At 36.2% G+C, this 13,688-nt stretch overlaps 1 protein-coding gene across 20 annotated transcripts in view; it reads right to left on the reverse strand.

Annotated features, from left to right (window-relative positions):
* The window catches only part of EXOC6B (exocyst complex component 6B), a 712,770-nt gene that overhangs the window by 629,593 nt on the left and 69,489 nt on the right, over positions 1-13,688 (reverse strand). The window contains exon 2 of one of the 20 annotated variants that reach the window (XM_023552761.2): positions 11,493-11,617. The exons of the other annotated variants lie outside the window; for them this stretch is intronic. The gene's annotated coding sequence lies outside the window, so the exon portion shown is untranslated. The remainder of the gene's footprint in view (positions 1-11,492; positions 11,618-13,688) is intronic. 20 annotated transcript variants of the gene reach the window in all.

Raw genomic sequence — 13,688 nt, forward strand, 5'->3', positions numbered from 1 at the left:
CATCATAAGAAATATACTGCTAACCGAAGGGCCGGCAGTTTTTTTTGTTGTTTTTTTTACACTGCATATGTCACACATTATGGAACATCCCTAATGAGGTCTTAAGAAGTATTCCATAATCAAAAACATTGGTATTTCTGCAGCAAAGTGTTAAGAATAGTCACACAAGTGGTAAATATAAAGACTATGGACATCTCATGTCAACTCAGATCAGGTTTTGTTGCCAAATGAATTCAGGACATTTAGTCAGGTTTTAGCAACAAATGGATTTCAGAGCTTTTGGGAGTTTGGGATTTCCAGTGAGAAATTACAGGTCGAGAGAACTCTAAGCATATTTAAGAGTACGACGTAAAACGAGATAACAGTGGTGGCGGTGTCAGTTGCCATGGAGTTGGCTCCAACTTATGGTGACGTTATGCATAAAAGAATTTGACTAAATATTGAATGATAATGGAAGAAAGAGTATATAAGTAAGTTTTATTGTTGCTCTAGAGTGAGGAACCAATAGATACTACCTTTAAAAAAAAAAAAAGAGGGGACTGACGATATAATATAAAGCAAAAACTAGAAAAATATAATTTTTTAATTCAAAGAAAAAAGAGGTCATAAGATATAGCTTCCTAATAATATCCCTCCCCCCAAAGAACATAATTCTTTGACATGATATTAAATTATTTTTTAATGATGACTATGCTTTCAAGAGCCCTGGTGGCATAGTGGTTAAGAGCTCAGCTACTAACCCAAAGTAGTTTGAATCCACCAACTGCTCCTCAGAAACCCTATGGGGCAGTTTTACTCTGTCCTATAGGGTTGCTATGAGCCAGAGTCAACTAGAGGGCAGTGGGTCTGGTTTTGGGTTTTATAGTGCTCTAAATTCCTGTTACTGTGCTTACACAAGGAGTTGCTAGTGAATGTAACAGTCACTAGGGGGCAGTAGAGCCCAAAGAGTGTCCTCTAAAAAGCGGTGAAAACCCCCAAGTACTTACATAGTGTCTACAACTGCCCAAATCATTTCAGTCATTCAAAAGCACAACAAAACAGCAACTAATCTGTACAAATTTTTCAATTCCATTACTTTATTTTTAATTTTTATTTTGAAATAATTTCAAATTTATACAAAAAATCTACACAAATACTCCCTCCCCCCACCAAAAAAAAAAACCATTGCTGTGGAGTCAATTCCAACTCATAGCGACCCTATAGCAAAACTATAGGACATAGTAGAACCACCCCCATAGCGTTTCCAAAGAGCACCTGGTGGATTCAAACTACCAACCTTCTGGTTAGTAGCTGAGCTCTTAACCACTGCGCCACCAGGGCTCCAAAATTTTACCCAAAATTCATCATTTTGTAACATTTTTGCCATTCATTTTTCTCTCTTTTTACACAGATAATATGTTTATTTTTCTAAACTATTTGAAAGTAGGTTGCATACATCATGCCCTTAATACTGTAGTGTGTACTTCTCTTACTTAACTACAGTACAGTAATCAAGTCTAAGAAATTTAACAATGATATAATACGAACCTAATCCATACTTCATATTCAGACTTTTTTAATTGTCCCAATAATCTTCTTTAGAGCATTTTCAGTTCCTCCTAAAGAGTAACCAGTCTAGGATTATGTATTATGTATTCCATTTAATTATCACATCTCTTTAGTCTCCTTTAATCTGTTCTCAAACTTTTCGGACACAAGACCCTTTACAGTAATAAAAATTACAGAGGGCTCTAAAGAACTTTTATAAACAAAAGTTTTATATATATCAACTTTTATATGTATCAGTATTTACTGTATTAGAAATTAAAGCTTAGAAATTTAAAAAATTAATTCATTTAAAAATAGCAATAATCCCATTACATGTTGAAGAAGATATTTTTTAATAGTTACATATTCCAAAACAAATAGATTAACTGGAAGAGTGGCACTGTTATACATTTTTGCAAATTTCTTTAATGTCCGGCTTAAGAGAAGGCATTTGGATTCTCTGGATTCAATAACTGCTTCTGCATTCAATGTATTGCAATGTTTGGGTTTAGTTAAAATACATGAAGAAAATTCAGTCTCACAGAAATATGCAGTTGGAAAAGTAGGGAGTATTGTAAAAAGCCTTTTCAGATAATTATAGAGATTCGTCTTTAATACCTCAAAACTTGGCAAGTGGTAGTTTCTTAAAGGTAACCTGCAATGTAGAATCTGACACCATATCAATGAAAAGTTAGTACTGTGTCAAATTAAAAGTCTATCTTACACTTCAAACAAATCTTTTACCTATGCATGATTTCGTAACAAAAGGTATCAGTCATCTGAAAAACACTGGTACACTGCCTTGTACAGGTCTTCCAAATGTTGATATATTTCATTATATAATATCAAAAAGCACATTCATTAATATAATCAGCAGCCTCATAAGAAAATTACTAGTACTGGGAATCTTTAGGAGGGCAACAGTCCACAATATGTACATAAAAAGGCAACAACAGTAAATTCAATAAGTAGGGCAAATAATAAATCAGTCATTCCATAGAACACAATAATAAAGATCAACTTAAAACCTAATCATAATAAACAATACTAGAATATCACTATAGAGCAGAATGACTAAAATAAAAGAGTGACACCACCAAATGCTGGTGACGATGCAGAGGAACTGGATAACTCACATATTACTGTGGGAATGTAAAATGGTACAGCCACTCTGGAAAATATTTTGGCAATTTCTTAAAAAACTAAACATACACTTATCATACAATTCAGCAATTGCACTTCTGGGCATTTATCCCAGAGAAATGACAACTTATGTTCATACAAAAGCAAATACACAAATGTTCATAGCAGCTTTAATCATAGTAGCCCAAAACTGGAAAACAGCCCAGATGTCCTGCAACAGGTGAGTGGTTAAACTGCAGTACATTCACACCATGGAATCCAACCCAGTAATGAGAAGGAATAAACTACTGATATACAAACAACTTTGATCAATCTTCAGGAAATTAAGTTGAGTGAAAAAAAAATCCAATCCCCACAGGTTAAGTGCTGCATGTTTCCACGTACATAACAATTTTGAAATGATCGACTTTTAGAAACGGAGACAGATTGGTGGTTACGGGGGGTGGAGGGGTCAGCAGAGAGGTAGATGTGGTTATAAAAAAGGCAACCCAAGTGATCGTTATGAGGATGGAACTGCTCAGTAACTGGGCTGTGGTGATGAATACACAAACTTCACGAGCACAAACTGTATAGAACTAAACACAAACACAAATGAGTACAAGTAAAACCGGAAGAATTTGAATTGGTAGGTTGGTGGATTCTATCGGTGTCAATATGCTGGTTGTGACACTGTACTACAGTTTTACAGAATGTTACCCTGAGGGAAGGCTTCTCTAAGCAACACATAAAAGCCAGTAGCCGTAGGAAAAGACTGACAGATGTGACTACACAAAAAAATATTAAACTTCTATATAAAAATGGATACAACGAATTAGGTCAAAAAGAAAAAGAAAAAATGGGGAAATATATTTGTAAAGCATACATAGAAGATTAGTATCATAATACACAAAGATTCCTACAAGTCAGTAAGAGAAAAAAAAAGCAACCCAACAGAAAATGAACTAAGTTTACGAGTTTCCAGGGGAAATTACTTTGGTCAACATACATAAGCCAAGATGCTCAACTCCTCTTGTCATTACAGAATTGTGAAAAAAAACAAAAATCAGATACTGTATTATAGTACTCAGGCATCAACAAATGCTAGCTTCCACCACCACCACCTCCCTTCATGCTTTGCAAGGAAGTCCAGTATTTTGAATATTGTGAATATGCAAGCCCAGCAGTGTCTGAAACATAGCAGGAGCTCAATAAATATTTAGTCAATGAATGAATGAACATGGTTCCTCAAAAGTCAGGAAAGAAAATAACAGAATAGAGAACTCCAAAAGTCCATCTCTCCATAAAAGCAATGAACTGGCAAAAAAAAAAAGAATACATTTCCTCAGAACTCTTCATAATAATCAAAAGCTTGCAGTGACCAAGGAATGATTAATCAAGAAAAAATAGCTGAATCTCAGTATTTAAGGAAGTCTCTGTCAAAGCACCAGCTGACCACTAAATTAATGCAACAGAGATTTCAATGGGCACACACAACGAATAACAGACAGACTACACAAAATTAGTCCAGAAAAGTCACTAAATAAGTAACAACTATAACATCATCAACAACAAACCCTACAGAGGGAGGAGAATCTAATTTCCAGAGTTACCACATTATGATATTCAAAATGTCTGGTTTTCAACAACAAAAAAATGAGGCATGCAAAGAAAGAAGAAAGTACAACCCATACACAAGAGGACAGAGCACTGAACCACAGAGGATTATTCTCAGGACTTCCATCCTAATGGAATTTGCCTACTAGGTTTTGGACTTCCTTGGAACCTGTATTAGTTTCCTAAGGTTACCATAAAAAAATAAATACTGGGTGGCTCAAAACAACAGAAATTTATTCTCTCACAGTTCCAAAGGCCTGAGGTCCAAAATCAAGGTGTTGACAGGGCTGGCTCCTCTTGGGGGCTCAGAGGGAGAGTCTATTCTATGCCTCTCTTCAAGTTTCTGGTGTTTCCTAACAATTCTTAGCATTCCTTGACTTGTGGCAACAAAACTCCAACCTCTACCTCCATCATCACATTGCATTCTCCCCGGGACTCTGTGTACAAGTTTCCCACTTCTTATAAGGATACCACTCACACTGGATTTAGGGCCCACCAGAAACTCTGGTGGCATAGTGGTTAAGAGCTCGGCTGCTGCCAAAAGGTTGGCAGTCCAAATCCACCAGGTGCTCCTTGGAAACCATATGGGGCAGTTCTATTCTGTCCTATAGGGTCACTAAGAGTCAGACTGACTTGATGGCAACAGGTTTGGCTTTTTTGGGTTTTAATCCAGTATAATGTAATCATAACTTCATTAATCTGCAAAGACCCTATTTCTAAATGAGGTCACAATCACAGGTTCTGGACAGATACCCGCTTGGGGGACAGGGAGCACTACTCAACCAAGTACACTCCTCAAATTGATCTACAGATTCACTATAATTACCACTAAAATCCCAGCTGTCTTTTTGCAGAAATTGACAAACTGATCTTAAAATTTCATATAGAAATGCAAGGGGCCAAGAACAGCCAAAATAATCAGAAAAAAAGAAACAAGTTGGAGGATACATTCTTTCCAATTTTGAAACTTACTACAAAGCTACAGTTATCAAGACAGTGTGATACTAGCATAAGGACAGACATATAGACTAACAGAAGAGAACTGAGCATCCAGAAATACCTATATGTTTATGGTCAATTGATTTTCAGTAGGAGTGGCAAGATAACTCAATGGAGAAAAAACAGTCTTTTCAACAAATCATGCTAGGGCAACTGGATATCCACATGCAAAAAGAAGCTAGAATCCACCTCATACCATATACAAAAATTTATCAGAGACCTAAATTTAAGAGCTAAAACTATTTAAAAAAAAAAAAAAACTCTTAGAGGAAAACATAGGTGTAATTCTTTGTGACCTTGGGTGAAGCAATGGTTTCTTAGCTATAACATTTAAAACATAAGCAGCCAGAGGAAAAAAAACACATAAATTGGGCTTCATCAGAACTAAAAACTTTTGTACTTCAACGGACACTATTAAAAAAGTGGAAACACACCACTTATATCTTATACCTAGTAAGGGTCTCACACCCAGAATATATAAAGAACTCTTACAACTCAACGATAAAATGATACATAATCTTATTTTAACATGGGCAAAGGATTTGAACAGACATGTCTCCAAAGACCATCTATACAAACGGTCAATAATCATATGGAAAATCGTTTAACATTATTACCATTAAGTAAATGCAAATCAAAACCACAACAACATAGGATGACTATAATCAAAAAAACTGAAAGTAACAAGTGTTGACAAGGATATAGAGAAAGCGGAACCCTCATACATTACTGATGGGGATGTAGAATAATGCAGCCACTGCACAAAACAATTTGGTGGTTCCTCCAAAAGTTAAACATTTTTCAATACAACACCAAAACCGTTCATAAAAGAAAAAACAGGTAAGTCAGGGTTTGCTAAAATTAAAAACTTCTGCTCTGAGAAAGACACAAGAGAAAAAAGGACAAGCAATAGACTGGGAGAAAATATTTGCAAAACACCTACCTGATAAGGGACTTGTATCTGAAATATACAAAGAACTCTTAAAACTCAACAATAAGAAAACAAACAATTCAATTAAAAATGGGCAAAATAGCTGAACAGACACCTCATCAAAGAAGAAATAACCAAAAAAAGAATCAAACCCAACGCCATCAAGTCAATTCCAACTCATAGCGACCCTACAGGACTGAGGAAAACAGCTCCATAGGATTTCCAAGGCCATAAATCTTTAAAGATGCAGACTGCCACATCTTTCTCCTGCAGAGCAGTTAGTGGATTTGAACCACTGGCCTTTCAGTTAGCAGCAGAGCACTTCAACTACTGTGCCACCAGGGCTCCTAAAGAAGATACACAAATGGAAAACAAGCATATGAAAAGATGCTCAACATCATGTGTAATTAGGGAATCACAAACTTAAAAAACGAGATGTCACTACACAACTATTAACCAAACCAAAACAAACCCACTGCCATCGAATCGATTCCAACTCATAGCGACCCTATAGGACAGAGAAGAACTGCCCCATAGAGTTTCCAAGGAGTGCCTGGTGGATTTGAACTGCCAACCTCTTGGTTAGCAACTGTAGCATTTAACCACTACACCACCAGGGTTTCCCTACACACCTATTCAAACCCAGCGCCCTCGAGACACCTATTGGAATGGCTAAAATCCAAAACACTAACACCACCAAACGCTGACAAAGATGTAAACGACAGAAATTCTCATTTATTGGTGACTGAACTACAAAATGGTACAGCCACTTTGGAAGACAGTCTGACAGGTACTTACAAAGCTAAGGAGGTTTACCACATGATCCATCAATTGTGCTCCTACATATTTACCTAAATAAGATACATATATATGTATATATTCCCTTAAAATATACTTTATATATATATATTCTCTTAAAAACCTTCACACAAATGTTTACAGAAGTTCTATTCAAATTGCCTAAAACTGGAAGTAACCAAGATGTCCTTTAATGTTACTGCTGTTAGGTGCCATTGAGTCATTTCTGACTCATAGCAATCCTATGCAGAACGGAATGAAACACTGCCTGGTCCTTAGCCATCTTCACAATCGTTGCTACACTTGAGTCCATTGTTACAGCCACCGTATCAGTCCATGTCGTTGAGTGCTTTCCTCTTTTTTGCTGACCCTCTACTTTACCAAGCATGATGTCCTTCTCCAGGGACTCGTCCCTCCTCATAACATGTCCGAAGCATGTGAGGCAGTCTCGCCATCCTCACTTCTAAGGAGCATTCAGGCTGTACTCCTTCTACAACAGATTTGTTCATTCTTCTGGCAGCCCGTGGTATATTCAATATTCTTTGTTAACACGGTAATTCAAAGGCACCAATTCTTCTTTGGTCTTCCCTATTCACTCTCTACCTCATGCACATGAAAAAATCAAAAATATCATAGTTTGGGTCAGGCACACCTTAGTCCTCAAAGTGACATTTTTGCTTTTCAACACTTTAAAGAAGTCTTTTGCAGCAGATTTGCCCAATGCAATATGTCGTTTGATTTCCTAAACGCTGCTTCCACGGGTGTTGATTGTAGATCTAAGTAAAATGAAATCCTTGACAACTTCAATCTTTTCTCCATTTATCATGATGTTGCTTATCGGTCCTGTTGTGAGGATTTCTGTTTTATGTTGAGGTGTAATCCATGCTGAACGCTGTGGTCTTTGATCTTCGTCAGTAAGTGCTTCAAGTCTTCTTCACTTTCAGCAAGCAAGGCTATATCATCTGCATAAGGCAGTTCGTTTTTTATCAGTCCTGATGCTGTGTTCTTCTTCATATAGTCCAGCTTCTCGGATTATCTGCTCAGCATACAGACTGAATAAGTACGGTGAAAGGATATAACCCTGACACATACATTTCCTGATTTTAAACCACTCAGCATCCCCTTGTTCTGTTCCAACAACAACCTCTTTGTCTATGTACAGCTTACTCATGAGCACAATTAAGTGTTCTGGAATTTCCATTCTTCACAATGTTATCCATAATTTGTTATGATCCACACAGTCCAATACCTTTGCATAGTCAATAGAACACAAGTAAACATCTTTCTGGTATTCTTTGCTTTCATCCCAGATCCAAGAGGTGAATGGATAAACAAACTGTGGTACATCCATACAATGGAGAATTATTCAGCACTAAATTTTTTTTTTTTTTTTTAAGAAATGAGCTCTCAAGCTGTGAAAAGACCTGGAGGAACTTTAAGTGAATATTGCTGAGTGAAAGAAGTTGGTCTGAAAAGGGTACATACTATACAATTCTAATTATATGATATTCTGGAAAAGGTAAAACTACAGAGACAATAAAAAGATCAGTGGTTGCCAGGGGTTCAGGAGGAAGGGGAGAGGGATGAATAGGTGGAACACAGAGCATTGTCAGAGCAGTGAAACTATTCTGTATGATACTATAATAGTGGACACATGACATCATATATTTGTCAAAACCCATACATATATACTACATAAAAAGTGAACTCTAATGTAAACTATTATTTAATAATAATGTATGAATATTGGTTCATCAATTGTAATAACTGTACAAGATGTTAATAATAGGAGAAGTGCAATTGTTAATGCAAGAAATTCAAGATGTTAATAACAGGAGAAACAGTGAACGGGGGAAGAGGCATATAGGGATTCTATTATACATTCTGAACAAATGTTCTGTAAACCTAAAACTGCTCTAAAAAATCAAGTCTATTTAAAAAGAAAAAAAAAAGGTAAACACAGAATTACCATATGATCCAGCAATTCTACTCCTAGGTATAAACACAAGAGAGTTGAAAACATATGCCCACATAAAACTCATACATGAATGTTCATAACACCATTGCTCATAAAGAGTCAAAAGGTAGAAACAACTCAAATGTCCATCAACTGATAGACTGATGAATTTGGATAAACAAAATGTCATTTATCTATGCAGTGGAATATTATTCACCATTCATTATTCATTCCATAAAAAGGAATGAAGTATTGACATGCTACAACATGGATGAACCTTAAAAACTGTATGCTAAGTAAAAGAAGCCAGACACAAAAGGTCACATACTGATGATTCAATTATATAAACATCCAGAATAGGTATATCTATAGAGACAAAAAGTGGATAAGTAGTTGCCAGTGGATGAGAGGAGGGAGATATGAGGAGTAACTGCTAATGGGTACGAGGTGATGACAGTGTTCTAGGAATTAGATAGATGTGATGGTTGCACAACCTTGTGAATATATTAAAAACCACTGAAGTGTGTACTTTAAAAGGGTGAATTATATAGTAAATTATATCTCAATTTTAAAAACGAATGAGATACTATAAATATATACACCCACTCCTCACTTGGAGCCCTGGTGGTTAAGGGCTATGGCTGCTAACAAAAAGGTCAGCAGTTCAAATCCACCAGCCGCTCCTTGGAAACTCTATGGGACCGTTCTACTCCGTCCTACAGTGTCACTATAGAGTCATTATGAGTTGGAATCAACTCAACGGCAATGGGTTACTCCTCACTTATCAACATGGTTTGATTCCAAAGACCAGGTTATTATGCAAAAAACAGCGTCATGTGGAAATGGAGGATGACTACATTGGATCACAAAATATAGGCTGACTACATCACTACATAACTGCCAGACTGTATCATTACATAACTGCCAAACATCACTGCATAACTGCCAAACTACATCATTACATAACTGCCAGACTGTATCATTACATAACTGCCAGACTGTATCATTACATAACTGCCAAACGACATCATTGCATAACTGCCAAGCTACATCATTGTAGCACTGCCAAATCACTGAGAATCATGGCCCAGCCAAGCTGACAGATAGCCTTAGCCATCACAGAAAGCATTACTCCTGCATTGCACCTCGTTGTTCGTTACTGCCAGACATATGTCATTAATGCACAAAACAGTCAGACAGTAGATTTTTCACTATTGCCATAAATGCAAAATGTCAAATAAGGAGTTAGTTGATAAGTGAGGAGTAGGGTGCATATATATATATGTATGTATAAAAGAAGGCAAGGCCTGGTGGCACAGTGGCTAAGCACACAGCTGCTAACTGAAACATCGGCAGTTTGAACCCACCAGCCCCTCCACGGGAGAAAGATGTGGCAGTCTGCTTCCATAAAGATTTAGAGCCTTCAAAACCCTATGGGGCAGTTCTACTCTGTCCTATAGGGTTGCTATGAGTCAGAATCGACTCAATGACAGTGGGTTGTTTTGTTGTTGTTTTATATGTACACATATATGTGTATGTGTGTGGGTGTGTATGTGTGTGTATATATATATATATATACACAGAATAAAGCTACAACAATTAATCACCATGACACTAAAGCAAAATAAACAGTTCAATAAAACTGCTTCACAGGCAAAATACAGAGCATATTAAGAAAAACAAGTATTGCCAAACAGACAAAAATGTTTTTTCACATGGTTAATTTTTTTTTCAAATTGTCCTTTCCATGAGAATTAAAACAGATATACCAAAAATCAAGGATAAAGGGATAATGAGGAATTCGAGTCATTTCCAGACCAGGCATGTGTATCAGCAATATATTAAAGGCACTGTTAGCTAGCAACTTGGTCTCCAGGACTTTCTCAAAATCTGTAAAAGGCAATCAAAACTGAATAACTGCCAGATATTTAAACAAAAAGCCTCAACTCACACAAAAGCCTCTTTGAAAATGTAAATGGGGGAAAACTAGCAAAAGCACAACTTCTTGAAATAAGAAAATTAACCCCAAAGACACACCACCTCTTGAAATCTATATGCACCAAAAAACTAAACCTAAGAATGTTCTCATATTTTCCCATGTATTCCTCAAAGCAACTCTATGAGAAATAAACAGCATAATAGTAGTTTCATCATCATCTCTATTTTAGAGGTTCAGAAAAGTAGCACTAACACCCTAGTCTGCAGACTGCTCCTTCTAGAATAATGTACTATCTACAACAGAAACAGAATCAACTCTTTAGTGACTTAACAGGAAGGAGGGTCGCTGTGAGTGGGAATTAACAGTAACAGCTTTTTTTTGTTTTAAAGTAATATAGCTAACGTGGTTATGAGGAAACTGTCATTTTATAGACTGGATAAGAGACAGTGACTGATCTTTAACCTCTTTAGGCCAACCAAACACAAGCTTTCAATTCAAGAAAGGGATATCCTGACCTCACTAACCAACACATTCAAGCTAAGAACTGTAAATGATGACAAAGATTTGTCATTAGTCATCTCTTGTTCCTTCTGAACACATCTCACCTTTGGGTTAAAAGATATCATACTGAAGTGACGTTCTCCCAAAATTCTATGTTTCAGAGGAAAGTTAAGATCACGAATGAGCTCCAAAATTGATCTTCCTTAGGTTCATTAGTTTTCAAAAAACACTGTTAAAGTTCAAAAATATAATACAGCAGATAAACAGATTAGTGAAAAAAGCAGGATATGAAACGTGTTTGCCTGTCTGTGGTAGTGCAATATAAACATATACAGTGTATATGTACATAAATAATATAAACATTACATTACTTAAAATAATGATAAAATCAAAACAGTTGCTGTCAATTCCAACTCATGGTGACTCCATGTGTCGATGTAGAACTGTGCTCCATATGGTTTTCAAGGCTGTGTGACCTTGTCTTCCAGGGAGCTTCTGGGTGGGTCTGAACTTCCAACCTTTCGATTAGAAGTTGAGCACGTATTCATTTGTGCCACTCAGGGACAACCGTGTACTACTTTCAAGGGATTATTCTAAACAGTTTTTATGTATGATCTTGCTTAATCTCAAAACCACCTCATAGTTTAGGATGACAGTATTATCTTCATTTTACAGAAAAACATACTGAGTCACAGATAAGATAAACTGCTTACCCAAGTCACAGAGCTAGGAAGTAGAGCCATGATTAAGATATAAGTACACTGTCCCCGAGTGGTGCAAATGGTTTATACTCAATGACTAACACAAAGGTTGGTAATTCAAACCCACCCAGCAACACTGTGGAAGAAAGGTCTGGTGACCTGTTTCTGTAAAGGCTATAGCCAAGAAAACCGTATGGAGCAGTTCTATTCTGTCATATATGGAACTACCATGAGTCAGAATCGACTTGACGGCAACGGGCTGGGTTATTCACCAGGAACACACACTGATTCTTTTATAATATTCACCAGGAACACACACTGATTCTTTTCTCTATCTGACATCTATTTAAAATATATACATATGCATTACATAATGTATATTATAAATACATATATACACAAAATTATATATATGCATGTGTATATCAACGACATAGAAAACATACATTAAAAATGTAAAAACACAGCCAAGCAAATATGTCAAATGTAATAGTGACTACAATGAGATAGATTATGGATGGAGCTTTGTTCCACTATGTTAAGTTTTTCTAAGTATTTTCAGATTTTAAATCAATAAGCATTATAGTGGCGACTATTTTGGTCAGATGCTCCTTCCTCAATACCAACTATCTTCTGGCAAAAGACCATACACCCCAGCCACAAAAGTAAAAATGGAACCAAGTTTGGGTCAAGTACAGTATCCCATCTCCACGGGGGCATAAGAACTAGACTCTTGTCTAAAAGGTGGGAAATAGAATCCTTTTCCCAAGATTTTAATAACTGAAACTCACAGAAAAGAGCTCTTTTCCTCTTTGGACTCAGAGACATTATAAAGGAAGCCTAGAGTTGCCAGTGTTATGTCACCTGCTACGTAGAGAAAGTCTGTCCATTTTAGGAGAGGATGAAGACAACACAGGGAGAGAAGACACAAGAGATGGGATGAGAGAGGGAAGTCTGGGAAAGAAAAGAAGGAAGTTCTTCTGGTCAATATGAGAATTCTTTGTTGCTATCTTACAAAAAAAAAAAAAAATTTTTTTTTTTATCTTACCTAACACCAACTCTACCCTATGCTTTCAGATGCTTAGTCATAGTAAGCTAATAAATTGAACTTTTTTGCTTAAGTTAATTCAAGTTGAGCTTCTGTCAACTGTCACCAAAGAGTGTCAATAAACATGTATTGTCTTCATAATCAGAAAAAAAAGGCAAAAAATATTTCTACACTTTTTATTCCCTTTTGAAAAATAGTTTGTACATAACATGTTGTATTAAAACAAACTCCAAGATAAAAGGAATAATTGCTTAATAAACAATAAAAACATGCCTGCAATACAATGAATTTTCCAATGTTCCAAATGCCTGCATGTCAATATACTCAATACAAGTAAAAAATCACCTTTCACTACAGCAAAACAGGGTTAGACAAACAAATTCTTCTGCTACTTTGCTAAAATAACCTAACTATAAAGGGATTTTCTGCAGCATTTTTTTGTTGTCCTTATTGTGCTTTGTTTTGTTTTCTTCTATTTATTTTCAAAAGAGCACACATAGGTAGGAAGCAGCTGCTTTAGGAAACCTGAAAGATTCTGTCTCCTAAAATGT

This window comes from Loxodonta africana, chromosome 15 (genome assembly GCF_030014295.1).
Source record: "Loxodonta africana isolate mLoxAfr1 chromosome 15, mLoxAfr1.hap2, whole genome shotgun sequence".
NCBI lineage: Eukaryota > Metazoa > Chordata > Mammalia > Proboscidea > Elephantidae > Loxodonta > Loxodonta africana.